Raw genomic sequence first — 21599 nt, 5'->3', positions numbered from 1 at the left:
GCCAAGACGCAGTATAATCTTATATTTGAATTAAAAAGTCATTTTTGAGGTTATGACTGCTTTCTAGCAAAAGAAAAGAAATGACAGTGTTCTTATTTTGCTCATTCTAAACTTTAACAATATTAGCTTATTTTTCTATGGGCAGATTATTACCAATGATGTGAAGAAAAATAAGTGAAGCACTCAGTAACAACTTGATTTAGCTCCGTGATAGTTTTCCCATTTATTAGTTCATAATTCAAAAAGTCAGCAACTGAGCACAAGTGGCTCACAACTATAATCCCAACATATTGTTAGTCTGTGGTGGGAAGATCACTTGAGGCCAGGAATTCAAGACCATCCTTGGCAACATAGAGAGACTTATCTCTACAAAAAATTTTAAAAATTATCCGGGCATTATGGTGCACGCCTGTGGTCTCAGCTATTCTGGTGAGCTGCGAGGATCGCTTGAGCCTGGGAGGTTGAGGCTGCAGTGAGCCATGGTCAGAGTAAGACCGTCTCAAAAAAGAAAAAACAAAAACAAAACAAAAAATTGACAAATATCTTGCATAAAGAACTAAGAAAATGCATTTATATCGAATATTTACATCATTAAACGTATTTGTTTTGGCTGGGCATGATGGCTCATGCCTGTAATCTCAGCCCTTTGGGAACCTGATATAGGAAGATGGCTTGAGCCCAGGCGTTCAAGACCAGCCCTGGCAACATAGTGAGACCCTGAGATATGGTTTGGATCTGTGTCCCCACCCAAATCTCATGTCAAAATGTAAACCCCAGTGTTGGGGGTGGGGCCTGATGGAAGCTGACTGGATCATTGGGGCAGAGTTCTGATGAATGGACTATTGCCATCCCTTCAGTGCTATTCTTGTGATAGTTTTTCTAAGATCTGGTTGCATGACAGATGCATGTCACCACGCTCGGCTAATTTTTGTATTTGTATAGACAGGGGTCTCCCTATGTTGCCTAGGCTGGTCTCAAACTCCTGGTCTCAAGCAATCCTCCTGCCTCAGCCCCTCAAAGTGTTAGGATTACAATCGAGAGCCACCGCACACAGCTGGGTTGATTTTAATCAACATAATCACTGAACATTAGTGGTATCTATGGCAAACAAACAAGTGCTGAATTCCTAAGGAATACTTTCTTCTGCTCAGCAAATTTAATCCTTTATTGCAAATCTGCCAACAAAATATTTTTGTTTACCAATGCCTTTTCTCATTCACATGACAAAAGTAAATCTACATCCAGGTTTAGCTATTTATAGGAAACCATCAGCCTTCAAAGATTTAACAAAGTTTCTACTATTCAAACCCACTCTCAGTCATTTCTTATTTTTCTGAGGGCATAAACTGAATTACAGTTTTTAGTGACGATGAACAAGTCACTTAGCTAGTGGGTCAATCAAGATCTACATGAACAGTTTTAGTCCATATACTTTCATGGGGGAGTTATCTATGCTTGTTTTACTAGCAAGGCAGAAAACTCTGTAACAAAGAACAGTATTATTCACTCAATTACAATAAGGAAAAGTCAAGTTTTATGTTTTGAATGAAATTTCGCATAAAAGTTAGTGTTATCAATATACAGACTTACACAAACCAGAAAGCTCCTTCAAAGACCTTATTAGCTCAAAGTTCAAATCTTTTAATTTTTTATTCCAGCTCCATCATTTAGACAAATCTACATATGTGCAAAATATAAGAGTTCTGTTCCATTAAAATTCTCTAAAAGGTGAATCACCATATATTTGAGCCCTTACAAAAGTCTCTCATATTACAATGCATCCTCTCAACTGACTTATTTGGAGAATCAAAACACTACTTAAGAAAAATTGTCCGATCTTGAAAAATATATTACTTATAGAAGATCTACACACGAAACAGCCTCAATCTATGCTGGGTTTTGATGTATTAGGTATTGCCAGAGAGAAGCAAGGTCAAATAATTTAGATGTAAATGAAGATGACAAGCTTTAGAAAACTGTTTAGATAACATAAAAAGTAGTTTTCTTTTTTTTTTTTTTTTCTTTTTTTTTTTGAGACAGGGTCTCACTATTGCTCATGCTGGAGTGCAGTGGCATTGATCATGGCTCACTACAGTCCTGACCTCCTGGGCACAAGTGATCCTTCTACCTCAGTATCCTAAGAAGCTGGGGTTACAAGCACACACCAGTATGCCCAACTAATTTTTGTATTTTTTTGTAGAGATGGGGTTTGCCATGTTGCCTAAGCTGGTCTCAAACTCCTGAACTCAAGTGATCTATGCCTTGCCTAGGCCTTCCAAAATGCTAGGATTACAGGTATGAGCAAATGCACCTGGTCTAAAAAGTGGTTCTAAAGTCAAAGATATATCACAAAATGAGCAATATTTCTTTCCCCCCCCTTTTTTTTTTTTTTAAAAAAAAGACAGGGTCTTGCTCTGTTGCCCAAACTGCAGCCTTGACCTCCCAGGCTCAAGCAATCTTCCCATCTCAGTCTTCTGAGTAACTGGGACCCCAGGTGCCACCAGGCCTGGCTAATTTTCTTCTTTTTAATTTTTTTTTTTTTTTTTTTTTTTTGGTATAAACGGGGTCTCACTATGTTGCCCAGGCTGATCTTGAACTCTTGGGCTCAAGTAATCCTCCCACACTGGCCTAACCAAAGTGCTGGGATTACAGGCATGAGTCACCACACCTGGCTAGTATTTCTAAATTAGCATTATTTTCTGTGATTTAAAATGTGACATCATCCTAATAGTGGAGTAAGACATTATATGACTCATGATGTAATGTAGTATGAAACACTACCACCACATATGAAGAACTACCTTAAAAAAAGACTAAGCTTCAATCTAATATTATAATACAACTACTGATCTAAATACTGATTGACTGGAAATGTGAAACAAAGAACAAATTCAACAGTTACATAAAAAAGTAACTGCCAAATCCAGAATACGAAAAAAGAAAAAAATAAATCACTTGATTTCACTAACATATTTATAACATAAAATTTTGAAAGTCAGAGGGGGGAAGCAGATAACATAGACTGTGGTACAGGCAGACCTAAATGTCAAAAAAAAAAAAATTGTGTAAGCCTTGTTTGAATCCTGCTTCTCACAAACCAACTATAAAGACTTCTTTGAGAAAAACCAGGGAAACTCAAATATAGAATGAGTATTAGGTAATAGTAAGGAAATTATGTTAGTTATGATACTAGCAAGAGGATTGGGTTTGTTTTTTGTAAGTCCTCATCTGTAAGAGAATTTATGCTTGAAATGGCATATTGTTTGGGATTTACTTCAAAATACTCCTCCAAAAAGTAAAATATAGATATAGATAAGATTTCACACAATGTGGAATACGGATAAAGTTCACAATACTTATTATTCTATGTGTTTGAAAACTTCACAATAAAGTTTAGTAAATGAAAAGGCTAGGTGGTTAGAAAAAAATAAAGTTTAATAAAATACATACAGCAGTCTGACAAAAATCCATATGAAGCAAGTGGTATTTAAGCTGGGCCTTGAAGATTAGTTACACAATTTGGACAAAGATTTTTTTAATAACATGTATAAACTGCAGTTTTATGAAGGGGGTTACTAGCTGGGCGCAGTGGCTCACGCCTGTAATCCCAGCACTTTGGGAGGCCAAGGCAGGTGGATCACGAGGTCAAGAGATGGAGATCATCCTGGTCAACATGGTGAAACCCCGCATCTACTAAAAGTACAAAAATGAGCCAGGTGTGGTGGCGTACGCCTATAGTCCCAGCTACCTGGGAGGCTGAGGAGTTTGAGAACAGTCTGGCCAACATGATGAAACCCCACCTCTACTAAAAATACAAAAATGAGCCAGGTGTGGTGGCGTGTGCCTATAGTCCCAGCTACTTGGGAGGCTGAGGCAGGAGAATTGCTTGAACCCAGGAGGCAGAGGTTGTGCTAAGTCGAGATTGCGCCATTGCACTCCAGCCTGGGTAACAAGAACGAAACTACGTCTCAAAAAAAAAAAAAAAAAAGAATAAGGGGGTTACTCTCCTTGAGGGTAATTCACTTAGGGTCCAAGCCTTCACATGAGCTTAATTTGGCTAATTGCCTCCTCAACCAAACTTTTGACTAGTGTATGAAAAATTTTCCTAAAAACTGATTTCCAAGTAAGTTCAAATTTTGAAGACTAATTTTTAATCAGATAACCTTACCCTAAAGAGAATAACAAATTTTATTGAGTACCCATTTTATGCCATAGATTGTACCAGGCACATTATATATAATTCTCACTACAATCTAGCAAAGTAGATACTGTATCCTTACTTTGCAAATAGGGAAATAAACTACTAAAATGGTAGAGAATGTAACAGTATCAAAACTCCAAAAGTCCCATGCTCTTTACCATACCAGCCAAGCATAAGCTATCACTCAAGGAGGTAATGTTAATTTACACCACTCTCTAAAAGAACTCTTTCCCTTGGCAGGAGGTGGTGGCTCATGCCTGTAATCCCAGCACTTTAGGAGGCTGAAGCAGGTGAATCACTTGAGGTGAGGAGTTTGAGAACAGCCTGGCCAACATGATGAAACCCCACCTCTACTAAAAATACAAAAATGAGCCAGGTGTGGTGGCGTGTGCCTGTAACCCCAGCTACTTGGGAGGCTGGGGCAAGAGAATCATTGCTTGAATCTGGGAGGTGGGAGTTTGCAGTGAGCCGAGATTTCGCCCCTGCACGCCAGCCTGGGCAAGGCTGTCTCCAAAAAAAAAACCCAAGACAAAAAGAACTCCACATACCGTCTAGTAAAATAAAAAAATAAATAAAAACATAAAAAAAAGAACTCTTTCTCTCAATCTTTCTATTGCTTTTACTAACCCAGACGCCTGGACAACTCTTTACCATTTGTTCCTTCATGTGCCAATCCCACAAATCTCTCAAAGTTTGGCTCAAATGCCACTTTCCCTAAAACTGACCCCAAACAATCTTTCTCTTAATTCCCACAGAATTTAATTGGTTTCAGTATTACTAATACATCTTACCCATTAAATTTTAAAACTTCTCTAAATCCTAACTAGGAAAGAAAAAAATCCTATACAATCTCATCAACTGTTCTGGTTATGCTAGTGTTCCATCAAATGTTAACAGTAGGAATACTATGGATATAGTAACAGGGAAGGGAAATGAAACAGTAAGAAAATTCCAGATTATTACATGAAAAGGCAAAGTGAAAACCAATCTGTGCTCCTATCACCCTAGTTAGGTAAAATCAGGATGCAAGCATAAATGGGCCAGGTCACACTTAACCATTAATAGTGATCACACCTAGAAAAAGGATATGCATGATTTTTACATTACATTTTATAGTTCTTAACTCCTAGAATGTTTTCCACACACTACTTATCTTTTAAAATACTGAAAATATATACATGATAAAATCACAGCACATTTATATAGTTCTTATAGTCATGTTAACTTGGAAATCAATGGCTTTATATATGGTAGAACTCAAATATTTAATAAATTAGTTAATAACATGCCACATCTAAGCACTAAAAATAAGTGATCTCTATAGCTTATTTCAAAAAAATATATATGTTTACTACAATGTATGAGCAAGACTAAATTTTTCCTGAAATATACTTATATGCAGGATGTGTATCATGACTTGCAAAGAAATTACAGTTGGGCAAGGTGGTACATGTCTGTGTAATGCCAGCTACTTACGAGACTGGGGTGAGAAGAATCACTTGAAGCCAGGAGTTGGAAAATGATCAGGGTTAACCCATCTCAAAAAAAAAAAAAAAAAAAAAAAAAAAAAAAAAAAGTACAAAAAAAATCTAAACTAAACATCACTTAAAAGAAAAATATTTTCAGTCTTATTTGTAAGCTTCCAATTGTTTTAGAGGCAATATAAAAGAATCTACATGTACACTCACTCAATACCTACTATAGTAAATATCTCTAGCTTTACTTTTACACCACTAGGTTTTAAAAAACCAAAGCCCAGTTTGCAGATCTAACTATTCTCTCACCATGAGTTAAAAGAAAAGCAGGCAGGGCGCAGTGGGTGGCTCATGCCTGTAATCCCAGCACTTTGGGAGGCCAAGACTGGCGGATCACCCGAGGTCAGGAGTTCAAGACCAGCCCAGCTGACATACTGAAACCCTGTGTCTACTAAAAATATAAAAATTAGCCAGGTGTGGGGGCACACACCTGTAATGCCTCTCGGGAGGCTGAAGCAGGAGAATCGCTTGAACCTGGAAGGTGGAGGTTACAGTGAACCGAGATTGCGTCACTGTACTCTAGCCTGGGCAATAAGAACAAAACTCCATCTCAAAAATAATAAATAAGAGAAAAACATAGGATAAATATTTACAAATGCCATTTCATCTAGGTTAGTTCTATCCTACTCTTTTCATAAATTCCTCAGTGTAAAAAAAGTCAACTAAATCATACATTTAATTTAAAATCAATATATTTGACAGTATGCTATGATAAATGTGATTTACATGCTGCTAGCTTGCAAAGTATTTTAGTATTGTCCTTTGTTTTGTGGTGTATTCTTTAACAGGTTAGGGACGGAAGAAGTGAACTGGTTAAAAAAAAAAATCTGTCATTACTCCTATCACCCAAAACTATCATTGATTTGAAATCAGAAAATACCAGTGGAGGTGAAAATATGCCAGTTTCACTCCAACAGCAATGTAAGGAAGGATTAATCACAAAAGAAGGCTAACTCTTTGGTGCCAAAGTTTAACTACCTTGGGTAAAATACACAATAGTAAGATCGGGGATGGATCAGAGTTCTATCTTTCTAAGTACATATATGGTGAGGACCTGATAACCTGTTCCCAGAAAACTAAATGCACTAACAGATATAGTTTGTAACTCTTCATGTACCCCTCAGGGATAGGAGCACCCCAATTTTGAGATCACTGGTTCTCAAACATTTAACACACACCACAGTCCAGGTAGGAGGATTTCATAAACTACAGTTGCTCAGGTCCCACATACCAAAGGCTGGCATAAATTAGTATGGGCAACAAGACAGGCAGACTTTTATTAGTATTTTTTAAGCTCTCCAGGTGATGCTTCCCCTATGTAGATATAGTTGAAACACTGATACATCACCATATGGCTAAGGAATATATTCACAAACACTCTAGAGGTTTCCCAACTAAAAAATTTTGTTAGTATCAATCTTCATGGTGTAACAGAAATCAGAATCAAAAGACCTAGAATACAGCTCCAGGTTGGCAACTAAACAAACTCGATCTTATTTGTCCATTTGCAAATGGAAACAATAATGCCTCCCTCACAGGGCTATTGCAAAGATTAAGTGAGGTAACACATGAAATTGAAATGCAAGTGCTTTCTAGAATATTAATGACACATCAAACTGAACTTTGGGTTTGTTTAAAAATCAATATGAAATTCTTTGGACTGAGCCCAGTGCCTCACGCCTGTAATCCCAACACTTTGGGAGGCCAAGGCAGGGTCTTACTTGAGTCCAGGAGTTTAAGACCAGTCTGGGCAACATAGCGGGAGCCACAGCTCTTACCTGCACCTCTCCTACCCCTACTGAAAAAAAAAAAAAAAAAAAAAAAGTTGACCCAGAAGTTTCTTTTGGAAATTTACCTTGAACGAGCAGCACCAACACAAAAGAATTAACTATATAAAGATATTTATTTACTGCAGGACCGCTTATATGGTGGTACAAAATCACAAAATGAATAAGTTAAAATCAACATCAGAAAACAGTTAAAACAAGCCATTACAAAAATTACAGGTAATTACAGTTATATGTAAAATGTCCATGATATTAAGTAAAAATACCAAGTTGTCTAAGGTGTATCATACAATCCCATTTTTGTTCAAAAAAAAAAAAAAAAAAAAAAAAAAAAAAAAAAAAAGGAGGGGGGCAATGTATGACTACATATGTTTGTGTGAAGTATGGAAAAATAAACACCTCACTCAACTCTGGTGAAGGAGGAGGTACTGCTGGCTTTATGTTTGTATTTCTCCATGTTGTAACACTCACTGAAGTTAGCAAAATAAATTTTTTAATGTTTTATATAAATATAGCTTAATTGCATTACAGTTTGGAAACTATCAAAGTACAAAAGTTATTGTGTTACTTTTTGTTCCCATTAGTACTAGGCTGAAAGTCCAACAAATGAAAACTTGTCTCACACAGTTATCTTAGTAATTTTCAGTTGTTACACACTATCAATTAGGATTAATACTTCATCAAGGAAAAACAACTTAAGAAATGTTAACTAGAGACCAGGCATGGTGGCTCACATCTGTAATCCCAGCACTTTGGGAGGCCAAGGTGGGGAGATAATATGAGGTCAAGAGTTGGAGGCCAGCCTGGCCAACGTGGTGAAACTCCACCTCTACTAAAATACAAAAATTAGCTAGGCGTGGTGGCAGGCACCTTCCATCCCAGCTGCTAGGGAGGCTGAGGCAGGAGAATCACTTAAACCCAGGAGGTGGTGCTTGCAGTGAGCGGAGATTGCACCACTACACTTCAGCCTGAGCAATAGAGTAAGACTCTGTTAAAAAAAAAAAAAAAAAAGAAAAAAGAAAAAGAAATGTCAACTAAATTGTAACAGAGAACTAAAGGAAGAAATCTGAATGCATGGTCTGAGACAACTGGAGAAAAATAACAATTTTAAGAAGCAGTCTTTAATGCAGTTTCTTTAAGTGTGCTCCTTATTCACCAACTCAGTGTTCTCAGAAGTAAATGGTCCCTTGTCCAATATATTTCAGTTATGCTGCTCAGTGGCACCCACTTGTTCTTTTGCAAGCTCTGCGCACATGTTCAATCTTTCCTTCCTTCTGTTATTGGCCACAAGAAATTCTACAATTAAAACTGTTTAACCTTAACCCAGTATTACCTTAACTTTTCTGTATATGTTAACACAAATACATTTTATGTAGCGTTTCTAGTCATTTCCAAGACAACTTAAAGAAAAAGGAATATGGGGTATGAAACATATTCAATTTTCTCATAAGACTGGGTAAAACAAATTTAATTTTTATCTAGGAAAACCCTAATTTATGATGATTAAAAGCTTTAAAACATTTAGTTTATTATGACTTATGTATAGTCTAAGAAATATATATCAATTGTATACATCTTTGAAGTAAAAGGAATCACTTAGGTGATTACTCTGAATTACGATTTTTAAAGTTCCTCAATCAACAATAAGTCTTGAATTGGTTAACTTTAAAGTGAGACGAAACAACCAAGCCAATTTCCTAGATACACCTACCAAACACCTAGGTAGAAATGCATGAAGAGAAACCAAATCCATGTTAGTTTCAAGTATTAATCATATACATACTTACAGACAGGGTCTTACTCTAACACCCAGGGTAGAATGCAGTGGTGCCATCATAGCCTCCAAACCTGGGCTCAAACAATCCTCCTGCTTCAGCCTCTAGGGTCACAGTAGTGCCACACTATGCCCAGCTACATCACATATTTTTGAAGGGGTCTGTGTTCTCAACAAAAAAAAAAAAAAAAAAAAAAAAAAAATTCTTGACTGTAATTTAAATAAAATTTAATCTATCCATTTAAGCAAATTTTTGGAAGATGGTACACTATCTTATAGGAAATACAAAAACAACAACAACAACAACAACAACAAAAATAGCTGGGTGTATTGGTACATGACTGTGGTCCCAGCTACTCAAGAGGCTGAGGTGGGAGGATCACTAGAGCCAGAGAGGTCAAGGGTGCAGTGGGCCATGTTTGCACCACTGCACTACAGCCTGGGTGACATACACCCTGCCTCAAAAAAGTTTCTAAATAAAAATAACAAAATAATTAAATAAAATAGCAAATAAACTAGTAAGTTTAACGCTAACTAGTTGTACTAATAATTGTACAAACAGTGGGTATATACAATTGTCATTATCCACATAAAGAAATCACACCAATTCCTTGGAGGCAAGCTTATTCCTAACACTAAGCTTTAAAAGAAATTTCTGTTGCGCATGGTGGCTCAATCCCAGCACTTTAGGAGGCCAAGACAGGAGGATTGCTCGGATTTAGGAATTTGAGACCACCTGGGGCAACAAATTCGAGACTAGCCAAGGCAACACAGTGAGACCTTGTCTCTACAGATAATAATTAAAAATATCTGGTGAGGCATGATGTTGTGTGCCTGTAGTTCCAGTTCCTCAGGAGGCTGAAGTGAGAGAATTTCTTGAGACTAGGCAGTTGAGGCTGCATTCCAGCCTGGGCAACAGAGCGAGACACCTACCCCCACCTCAGTCTCAAAGAAAAACGAAAGCAATTTCTTAAGTGGAACATTATTGAGGCAACAGAGTTCTAACAGAAAATATCTTCAACATTACTGTAACAGATGCAAGGTTTCATAGTCTTTCTCTTTTTTATTTTTGAGACAGAGCCTCACTCTGTTTGTTGCCCATGCTGGAGTGCACTGGAGCAATCTTGGCTCACTGCAACCTCTGCCTCGGGATCAAGCGATCCTCCTCCCTCAGTCCCTCCAAATAGCTGTGACTACAGAGCCACCATGCCCGGCTAATTTTTGCATTTCTTGTTGAGATGGGGTTTCACCACATTGCCCAGGCTGGTCTCAAACACCTGAGCTCAAGCAATCCACCTGCCATAGCCTCCTGAAGTGCTAGGGTTACAGGTGTGAGCCACTGTGCCCAGCCTCATAGTCTTTCTTATAGTGAGCTCCTCAAAGGAAAGTCTAAATACTTAACTCCTAATATAATCCATGGAAAGTAACTACATAGTAACTCTCTAAGGTATGATTGTCTAAATCTTCCTAAATTATAATCCTGGATTGTCCACATAAGATAAAGGACTTCAATCTGGTGGGCTTCTACCTACCTCTCCCATCTCTCTTTTGCCATTCTCCTCCCTATAAACTGCACCTTAAGCCCTGCCATTCTCCCCCATCAGGATTACTACAGCTATTAATCCCTCTGGCCAAATGCCACTTCACTCATCTCTGAATTAAATTAACTTCTCTAAATCTTTTAAGATTCTGCTTTACCTCTTGTGGAAATCTTTTCCTGTTCCTGCAGTCTCTACCTACATGTGTCCATGGCACTCTTCTTTTTTTTTTTTTTTTTTTTGAGACAGGGCCGCCCTCTGTCACCCAGCCTGGAGTGCACTCACAACTCACTGACTGCAGCCTCAGTCTCCTGGATTCAAGTGATCCTCCCATCTCAGCATCCCAAATAGCTTGGACTATAGGTGCACGCCACCATGCCTAACTAATGTTTTAATTTTTTATAGAGACAAGGTCTCCCTATGCTGGCCAGGCTGGTCTTGAATTCCTAGACTCAACTGAAGTGATCGTCCTGCCTCAGTCTCCCAGTGTTGAGATTACAGGCATGAGCCACTATGCCCAGACCACAGCACTTTTATAATACCACCTCAGTGGCAGTTAGCGTACATTACTGTAATCACAAGTTAAATCCTCTTTTTCTTCACTTTCTTATAAAGGCCTTAAAAACAAGGACCACATATTACGATACCACCACCATTTAAGGACAGTGTGGCACATGATACATCTGCAACCCTCAAAAAAATGTGTGCAGGTTTCTGGTAGTCTAGCTTGATGAAAAGATACAATTTTAATATTCACACTACAAATGGACTGAATGGCCATACTCCACGAATATTTTCTCAACCACAATTCTGAAAGAACTGACAAACAATTCACCTTTATCAATAGCCTACAGTATTCCTATTTTTGCTAGTGTAGGGTGCACATAATTTAGAGATTAAAACAAGGGCACCTAAGTCTCTCCTTTGGATAAAAAGTAAAAAATACTACTTCTATGGAAAGGTAGTCCAAGAAAACACCTATAGGCAAAACCTGGAGCCATTATCCTCTCAACTTCAAAACCTAATTCTGTTCATATTGAATTGGTTTTAAAGATTCTTTGTTTTCACATGTAATCATGCTACAAGTACTGATAAAATACTATGGAGATGTTCTTAATAAACTAACTTAAAAATGACATGGTCATCAAAATGAAGAAAGATGTAAGTAGTTCCCATCTGTATATATTTTTGGTATTTATGAAAATCATACAGTACAATCCACATTTTTTTCTTCCCACAATTTGCTTCATTTGACTGCCTAATAAAGACCTATACTTAGGGGCACTCTGCCTCTAACACTCATTTGCCTTCTTTCATGTCTGAATGAGTAAAACCAATTGCATCCTTATCTCGCTGATCTTAAGCTTTTCAGAAACTGCCTAGAGTCAGGGATCACCACTTCGAGACCCAGAACTTGTTACTATTGTCATAAGATGCCTACTACAATAGACCAAAGAGCTATCCTCAAACCAGGTTCCCTCCATTGGTGTATTTTTCCCCAGAACAAAAAAAATGTAAATAATCTTTCCCTACTGCCCCGCCCCCCCCACCCCATGACCACACCCATGTGTGTTGGCAGCCAGCTGCAGGTTCCATTTCCTTGGGCAGTACTGACTAGGTGGTTTTGAGTACAATTTTATAGCCAATTGCATCAAGCCCCTTCCAGGAAACATTTTAGGGGGATACTGTGGTTCGAACATATTTTATTCCAAATAGGTGATGAGTTTATTTTTCCTGTCCCTTTTGCAGTCAATCGAACCATCTAATACTTCAATTACCTCTCTTCTCCTTTTACACTTCATGCTTCCTTTTTTTTGTACTTTCCAGCTACAGTGATATGCACATAAGGTGTGTACATTTGGATATTTCCCAGTACTCTAAAATCTTTTATTCCTCCACAAGAGAATAGTGAGTAAGAGACGAAGTGAAAATCAACAAAATGCAACCTGAAAATGGATGAGATTCAGTAGCTAAACTTGCAGAATGGAGCTTACTATTGAAACTATGCTTTTGCCAACATGCTTAAATAAACAATCTTTTAAAAAATTACTTAAAGCACTTAAGAATATAAAAAACAACCAAAGGTCAAACAAAACTTTTAATTAAATACTTATGTTTAATTAGGCATGTCTTGATTTTTCATTTAAAAAGATAAATCTCGAGTTATGTGAAGAAAAAGTCACTAAGAAAAAAACACTAACATGTCTCTAAACATACTGCTACATGAAAACACAAAGAAAAAGCATTTATCATGCACCTACCTAATAATTCTATACAGTGTTTCACTCACTGGAAAAGCTTGAAAATAGAAAATTTCCACTTTTTCAACTACAAAAGCAATTAAGTTTTCTTAAAAAACTGTCTCCTGTCTATATTGTCAAATATAAAAATCATTATTAAAATACAGTATTGGCTCCTAAATGATAGGGTTTGAGGAAATCTTTTTCCATGCTAGAATTCAGAACTGACTGAAAGACACAGTAGTTAGACTGGTGCTAATCCAAAGATTTCCTTTACTACTGATAAAGCCACAGTGGAGACATAATTAATACCTAGGCCAAGTGGGCTACTAACAACACACTCCAGAGTTATTCTAACACAGTCACAAGTAGCACTGGACAACTACTGTCCTCTGGAAATGGGGAGTCTAACTTTGGTAGTCTCATGAAAAAGCAGGGCAAATTCAGTGCTTTCTGCAGGAAGAAGACTCCCAGAGAGAAAGAGAGGAAGGGGCTCAGCCATATTTCATGAGTGCTCCCTCTTAAAAACTCATCAAAGCGAAGTGAGGAGGTGTGACAACAGGAGCAAGTTAGACTATTGTAATGCATTTCCTAAAAACAGCAAGGGACTGGCACTGTGGCTTATGCTTGTAACGCCAACATTTGGGGAGGCCAAGGTGGGAGAACTGCTTGGGCCCAGGAGTTTGAGACCAGCCTGCGCAATACAGCAAGACCACACATACATACATATACATTTTTGAGAGGGAGTCTTGCTCTGTCACCAGTCTGAAGTGCACTGGCATGATCTCAGCTCACTGTAACCTCTGCCTACCAGGTTCAAGAGATACCCCCGCCTCAGCCTCTAAAATAGCTGAGATTACAGGCACGCGACACGTCCAGTTAACTTTTTGTATTTTAGTGCAGACAAGGTTTCACCATGTTAGCCAGGCTGGTCTCGAACTCCTGACCTCGTGATCTGCCCACCTCGGCCTACTAGGGTTACAGGCTTGAGCCACCATGCCCAGCAACCTCACCTATATTTAAAAAAAAAAATTAAGAAAAAAAGCAAGAAGGGCCAGGCATTGTGGCTCATGCCCGTAATGCCATTACTTTGGGAGGCTGAGGTGGGCAGACTGCCTGAGGTCAGGAGTTCAAGATCAGCCTGACCAACATGGTGAAACCCCATCTCCACTAAAAATAAAAATAAAATTAACCGGGTGTGGTGGCACGAGCCTGTAATCGGGGAATTGTTTGAACCAGGGAGGTGGAAGTTGCAGTAAGCCAAAATCTTGCCACTGCACTCCAGCCTGAGCGAGAGAAAGAAAAAGACAGAGAGAGAAAGAGAGAGAGAGAGAGAGAGAGACAGAGAGAGAGAGAGAGAGAGAGAAGGGAGGGAAGGAAGGAAAGAGAAACAAAGCAAGAAATCTACTTAATATGCCACAAACCAATTTACCTGGCTATAAGTGCAATTTTTATCTTAATCACACCTGTTAGTAAAATGGTCTCAAGATGTGAGTGCAGCCATGTAGAAAAAAACCATGTGAAAATCAAATATTCAGATATTTTAAATATCTGTAAATTTTAAGAATATGAACAAATATAGAGCATCTCCATATCTTAGAAACCCAACATGGTATTTAAGTTAGGACGTATGTGGAACTTGAGTTCAGGAGACAGGAACCAACCTCCACTTAAAATTATGGAAATCGTGTTAGGATCTATTAAAAGGAGACAGCTTGGTCACTGAGAAAATTGGCTATGAATTTCACACCTGGCCCAAATCTCTGGTCATAATTACATTTGTTACCTAAGATAAGCAAATTATCTTTCAACACCAGAAATGTTTACAAACAAGCCAGGTTACTGGTTCTGTAATCTGTGCCGAGGCGGGAGGATAGCTTGAGCTCGGGAGTTTGACCTAGGCAACGTAAGAGACCAGCCTAGGCAACATAGTGAGGCTCTGTATCCACAAAAAAACGAAAAAATTAGCTGGGCGTGGTGGCGTACGCCTGTAGTCCCAGCTACAGTTACTCGGGAGGCTTAGATGGAAAAACAGTTGGAGCCCGGGACACAGAGTGTGAGCAGAGATCTCACCAACTGCACTCCAGCCTGGGCATGCCAGACCCTGTCTCAACAAAAAAAATTGATCAACAAGTATGGAATGCTGAAGAGAAACAAAATCCAAGTATTATTTGGTAATTTGTATACAGTATTTGTAACGCCTGAGAATTTAGCCTAAAGTGACAGCTTAATTTAGGTTCTTTTTAGAAGCTGAAATCTTGCTAAATACTGAAACACCTAAGAGAACTCTGGACTCAGACAAATGAAGTTAAGGAAAGCACGTGTTAAACACAGCTTAAACTGTTGGAAGATGCATAAATTTGTTAATGGCAACTGTAACTCATAACAGCTCGACTTGTAAACGAAATAAAAAAGCTGGAGTTAAATCCTCAAGAACCAGGTTCCTGAAATATTATTTTATTTTTCAGATTATCGTAAACCTTTTCTGCATAGAAAAACTGCCCACATGGACACCAAGAAAATTTTACACAATGCAATTTCACCAAAAATCAGAATTTTAAAGAAATTCTTGCAGCACCGAAAATGCCATCATTTATTCATAACTGAGCAAATGGGGTAAATCATTTTTTAAAAGGAGGCTAAGAATAGAAACAAACTGAAAATACTCATTTCTGTATTTTTTTACAGGATTCCTTAAGTCATCTTCCAACACTCCACGTCACATGAAGAGTCACCTACTGAACACGAAACCTAATCATTAAAAAAGCTTTTAAAATCCTTCCATAACTCCCTTTATTAAAATTGTTTTCTTGACATACAGTACCTTTACGGGTATTACATTTCTCCTCAGTGTTTACAAGCATTTTTCTCATGTTTTCCTTCAACAATTTCACCAAACATCTGCCCCCAGTTTTCTCAAGAAAAATCAAATACCAAGTCTTGACATGATGTCTTATTGCACCTAGTATGTTGGCAATACATTCCCCTCTCCAAAAGTTTACATATGTTAGAATGAAAAGCTGAGTAGGTTTTCTTTAGCTGTGTTCTCAGATAATTAACACTAACTTTTACTCGTGTTTGGGCATAAAACTTTAAATGTTTTCCCCAAAAATGTGACCCAATTCAGATACAAAACTACTGCTCAAACAGCAGAAGCCGCTAATCTTGTCTTTGGTTTTAATTTACATATTTTTCTGAGTATTGAAATCTGTTCCTAGAACAAAACATAACCTAAACAAGACGAACCCCAGTCACGGCTTCGTACCCACATCTGTCCACGGCAAGCTTTTCCTGCACACACTCGGGCCTTTGAAAATGCCCACACTTGTTTTCATAAACCCACTCCTTCCTCTTCACCCACTTGCAATCCGTACGCTTCTCTGGGGCCACCCGGCCTCTCCCCCACTTTCCGAACCCAAGGGCGACAGCATGGGTCTCTAACCTCCAGCGCGCCGAATCGGAGGGAGACCGGGGTCGGGGCCCCAGGCCCCCGAGGCAGCGGTGGCGGCGCTGGGGAGGGAAGGAAGCGGGAAAGTGGCCGGCGCGGCGCCCCCTCCCCCGCGCGCGCACACCCCCTTCCGGCACCCCTCCCCCTGCATTGTGCGAGCCGGCCCCAGGCCGCACGGGCCGGGGCACCCCGCAGGCCCCGTCCGCCCTCCCACCCGCGATCGGCTACTGCTAAGGCCGCCGCACAAAGCCCACGGAGCCACCCCCGGCGGCGCCAAAGGACCGGAGAAAGAGCAAGCGCGGAATGACTTACGGGGCTGCTGCGGCCGCGCTGCCTCAGCCGGGGACACCGACCGTTGGGCACACGGCGGCGTCGCTCTTGGCGGTCCTCCCCCTCCTCCGCCTTCGGTGGCGGCAATGTCTTCTTTCTCCACCTACCACCCTCCCCCCCCACCCCACCTCCTCCTTCTCCTCCCCCTCCTCCTCCGAACCACCGAAGTACCGAGGGTGAGACACAGAGACTCACAACAACATGGCTGCCACCGCCGCCTCCCCTCCCCTCCCCCCGCCCACCGGGCGCGCGCAATGCACCCCGGGAGAAAGGGGAGGGGGGAGCGCTCACCGAGGCTCGGCTCCTTTCAATGCCTAGCGTCCCTGCTCCCGCGCTCCCGCCGCTAGGGCCCGGGGCGCTCTGCGCGTGCGCACGCTCCCTGCGCTCTCACGTGTTCGGCCGCCTCTCCGGCGTTCTCTCCCCCGCCCTCAACTTGCGGGCTCGCGCTTCTCTCGCGGGCTCGCGCGTCTGTCCCGGGCTCCGTCGCGCCTGGACTCGGACAGCGCAGGCGTGGTGTTGCCGAACGCTGTGTTGGACTGTCTTCCCGCGTGGGGCCTCGACTTCTGAATCCTCTCACCCTCGGCTTCCTCCCCAGTTGCTCATTGTTTTAGCCCAGCTGCGTGTGCTGATGTCGGCGTCCGCGCCGCCCACCTTGGGGTACTCCTGGCATTTCGCTTCCGGAGTGCTGGCGCCAACCAGAGCCGGACGTTAATTCAGGTCTTTAGCTTTCATCCTGTACCTCCCCACAACAAGATGATGGAGATGCATGTGGGGGTGTAAAATTGTACCCCGCAAGAGGGCTGTCACTCTCGTGGTTGCACCCCAGGCAGGTGGAGCCAGCTCTCAGTAAATTGTCGGCTCCCAGTGCTTGGCCCGCGTGCACACAAAGGAAACTCATGTCGGTCTCCAGCTGGGCCAGTGATTCTCACTCGTTGGCTGTTTTTCTTCTCGCGGAAGTAACGCTCTCTCCTCCAGGGTTTACAGGCTAGTTGGAAACCAAATCTGCCTTGCTGTCCTGGCCCCCCGTGCAAAGCCGCGGTGATTCCAGGATTGTAACCTAACTTGCTCCGGGTCACACAGCTGTAACAGGCACTGTGTCCGATTTGTTCTTGATGGTTTGCACAGCTCCTGGCTCTCCTGATAACGCTGCATTTCGTAAACATTCAGGGCCTTCTAATTACTTTGCTTAATGTATGTCTTCCCTAGGCGACTGTGAGCTCCGCGAGGGCAGGGACCTTGTGTTTTTTTCCACACTGTGCCCCCAAGTGCCTGTTGAATAAATGGGCTCTTCGGCTTTTAGTTATTACCGAAAACTGTCTGACATTGAAATGCATCCCAAGCTCCTACCTTAGGCTCATATCTCAGGCTTCTAGATATTTTCACTTGAATATTCCTCTTGTCACCAAGCACGTTAAAAAATGAAGTCACACCCATCCCCTTACTCCCGACTCTTGTATTGTCTCTATAGTTAGCAGTGCCACCACCTATTCATTCCCCAAATTACCCCTCTGAGAACCATCTGTGCCTCTTCCTGCTATCCCCCATTCCAAATATAAATAACTTACCAAGCCTCGCAGATTTTTACTTCCCAAGTAATTCTGGAGACAGTCTCTTCCTCTGCCTCCTCACTAATACTAGCCTTGCTTCTCAGGTCTGGATTTCTGTAGCTGGCTCTTAATCAGCTTTCCTGTCTCCAGTCTCACTCCCTCCAATCAGTTCTGCTCACTGCTATCTAAAATGCAAATCCAATTCCTGGCGCTCAGGCCTCTGCTTCAACCATCTCATTGCTCTGCATCACCCACGGCAGCATTTCCCTAGTGTGCTGTATTCGGTGTTAATAGGTGTTCCTTTAAGAAATGTCTCACGATCAAGTAAGAATGGGAGATATTGGGGTGTACACATTTTGTCTTCCTTCTCCTTACCCCTCCATTGAGCTGACAGTAGCAGAAGGGTCTTTATATCCAGTTGCTTGGTGTGAGCAAAACTAGATAAATCCATTAGAGGCCGTCCCTTAGAATATGGAATTGGGACTAATAGACCCCAACCTCCAAGGTCTCTTGGATCTGGGATCCCTTGGGCAGACTTGTTACATCCTGTAAGATGGAGAACCTGTAGAGAGAGTGGAGTTGAGAGAGAAAAGGAGAGTGTTGACAATATCTCTCAAACGTTCCTGTGCCTGGCTGGCTGCCTCTACCCTTGGAGTCTGAGCCTCATTCCTGGATCCTTACAATAAATTCTGCTTCTTTGCTTAAGCTAGGTGAAGTAAGTTTCTGTTACAACCAAGAGTCCTACTGGAAGCTGTGTGTATACTGTAGTTACTTGTTTGGTGCTTACAGTGTGCAAGCGCCACAGCACTTTCCATACATTGTCTCATTTACTGTTGCTGATATCCCCATGAGCAAGGTCAGCTTCATGACCTGTGCAGTTGCACAAAGCCTGGTGGGTGCCTAGAAAGGTTCTACAATTGGTTTAATGCTCTGTTGTCACCATCCAGAAAGTCAAATAGAGATAATACCTCATAGGCAATTTAAACTCTATAATTTGTAGAGCTCAGTTCAAAAGGAAAATGAGAGACCCCTTTGTCAAAAACCACTATTTGACAAAAGGTTCATTTACTGCCAGACTTCTTAATGCCTTTAAAACAAAAATATTCGAGGCTGGGTGCGGTGGCACACACCTGTAATCCCAGCACTTTGGGAGGCCTAGGCGGGCGGATCACAAGGTCAGGAGATTGAGACCATCCTGGCCAACATGGTGAAGCCCTGTCTTTAAAAAAAAAAAAAATCAAAATATGCATTGTAAATATCCAAGTGAGGGCCATAATACGCAATGTATCCCAACCAAATTTGACCCTAAAAGGCGTTTCTTCATGGAGAATCCCTTACAGGTTTGATGCTCTGCAAGATGCAGATTAAAGCCCCACCCTTTAGTGATCTGACTCTGCCTGTGTCCCTACCTCTCCAGCTCATGATTCCCTATGCACAGTGAACAGTTTCTTGCTTCTGTGCCTTCACATATGCTTTGCAATCTGCCATGCTCATTAAGCACTTCTGATTATAATTGGCTTCTCTTTAGATTTATCTACAAGGAAAGAATATACTCCTCAAGCTAATGTAAATATCTGGTGTGCCTGGTAGTTGAGGTGGACGTTGTAATTGACACCTCAACAGCCATTCCAATTACCTGGGAGCTTGTTAGAAATGCAGAATCTTGGCCCCATGCCAGACCAACTGAATCAGAATCTGCATTTTAACAAAATTCCTGGGCAATTCCTATACATAATAAAGTTTGAGAAACATTAGTAAGCCAATGACAATAATTTCATCTCACTTGCTAGAAATTGGTTCTGTAATGGGCGTGCCTTGCCCATTTTGAGCCAGTGAGACACAAAGAGGTGCTAACTCAGAACTTCTGGAGGAAGAAAAGCCAGTCCAGTCTCTCTCTCCTGAATGTAAACAAGAAAACATGTTGCCACAGTTCACCCTGACATGCATCTTATGACCACAAGGGAAGTCAGACTGCCAGTAGCCTATCCAGTGTTCATTCTCCCCTTCTACCATAACAAGTGGTCCTGGTGTGGTTGCCCTTGTGGACTGGAGGAGGCACAGAATGGAGTGTCTTGAATTTCCAGCAACAGGCATTGCGTTTGGGAATGTGTCTCCGTGGCCTGTTGAGTCCAGTGGTTCTTGACCAGAGTTGCACATCAGAATCATCTGGGGAACATTTAAAATACATCAATTTCTAGGCCCTACCACCAGAGATTTGGATTTAATGGGTCTGGGATGAACATGGTGGACATGGGTACTTTTTAAAAGGTCCTCACAGCTGGGCATGGTGGCTCATCCCTGTAATCCCAGCACTTTGGAAGGCCGATGCGGGCAGATCACCTAACATCAGGAGTTTGAGACCAGCCTGGCCAACATGGTGAAACCCTGTCTCAAATAAAAATACAAAAATTAGCCAGGTGTGGTGGTGGGCACCTGCAATCCTAGCTACTAGAGAGGCTGAGGCAGGAGAATCACTTGAACCCAGGAGCCAGAGGTTGCAGTGAGCCGAGATTGTGTCATTGCACTCCAGCCTGGGTGACAAATGCAAAAATCCATCTCAAAAAAAAAAAAACCAAAAAACAAAAACAACAAAAGAAAACTCCTCAGTAGTTGTAATGTATAGCCATGATTGAGAACCACCAATTTAGACAGATCACATCTTACAGCATAAAGCCATTTTAATATTCCCTATGCAAATGCTCTTTTCCGCTGAGACTGTGAAACTCCTCGTAAACTCTTTCTGTAACCTTGTCGATTTGATAAAAATAATACAAGCTTGGTTGGGCACAGAGGTCCACACCTGTAATCCCAGCACTTTGGGAGACCAAGACAGGAGGATCACTTGAAGGCAGGTGTTCAAAACCAGCCTGGGAGTGGCTCATGCCTGTAATCCCAGCACTTTGGGAAGCCAAGATGGGAGGATCACTTGAGGGCAGGAGTTCAAAACCAGCCTGGGAAACATACATAGCGAGACCCTGTCTCTACAAAAGAATTAAAAATACAAGCCCTTTATAAAAATTGTCAGAAAGACAAAACAGTTCAAATCATCCCAATTTTAATATCACAGAAAACTAATCACATTTGGTGAACACCATCATTACAGGCGTAAATGCAGATTTAAGGATGAAGGGAGAAATATACAGGTAGAGTAACATTAATAATGATAGGTTCTCCATAAATTATTTTTAAAACAAAGGTT

General features: G+C 41.0%; 1 protein-coding gene across 24 annotated transcripts in view; it reads right to left on the bottom strand.

Moving 5' to 3' along the window:
* The window catches only part of PUM2 (pumilio RNA binding family member 2), a 107023-nt gene extending 88520 nt beyond the window's left edge, over nucleotides 1–18503 (bottom strand). For 7 of the 24 annotated variants that reach the window (XM_032294013.1, XM_032294035.1, XM_032294019.1 and 4 more), the window contains exon 1: nucleotides 16836–17091. The gene's annotated coding sequence lies outside the window, so the exon portion shown is untranslated. Of the gene's footprint in view, nucleotides 1–16517; nucleotides 16541–16835; nucleotides 17092–17144; nucleotides 17219–18418 lie in introns of those variants that run through there. The other 17 variants (XM_032294016.1, XM_032294020.1, XM_032294029.1 and 14 more) reach the window with 10 other exon arrangements.
* Between the last annotated feature and the right edge of the window lie 3096 nt (nucleotides 18504–21599).

The sequence above is a fragment of the Sapajus apella genome, unplaced genomic scaffold (genome assembly GCF_009761245.1).
Source record: "Sapajus apella isolate SASKATOON/1434 unplaced genomic scaffold, GSC_monkey_1.0 scaffold31, whole genome shotgun sequence".
In the NCBI taxonomy this organism is placed as follows: domain Eukaryota; kingdom Metazoa; phylum Chordata; class Mammalia; order Primates; family Cebidae; genus Sapajus; species Sapajus apella.
The sequence above is the reverse complement of the archived record's forward strand: the minus strand, read 5'-3'. Positions and strand labels throughout refer to the sequence as shown.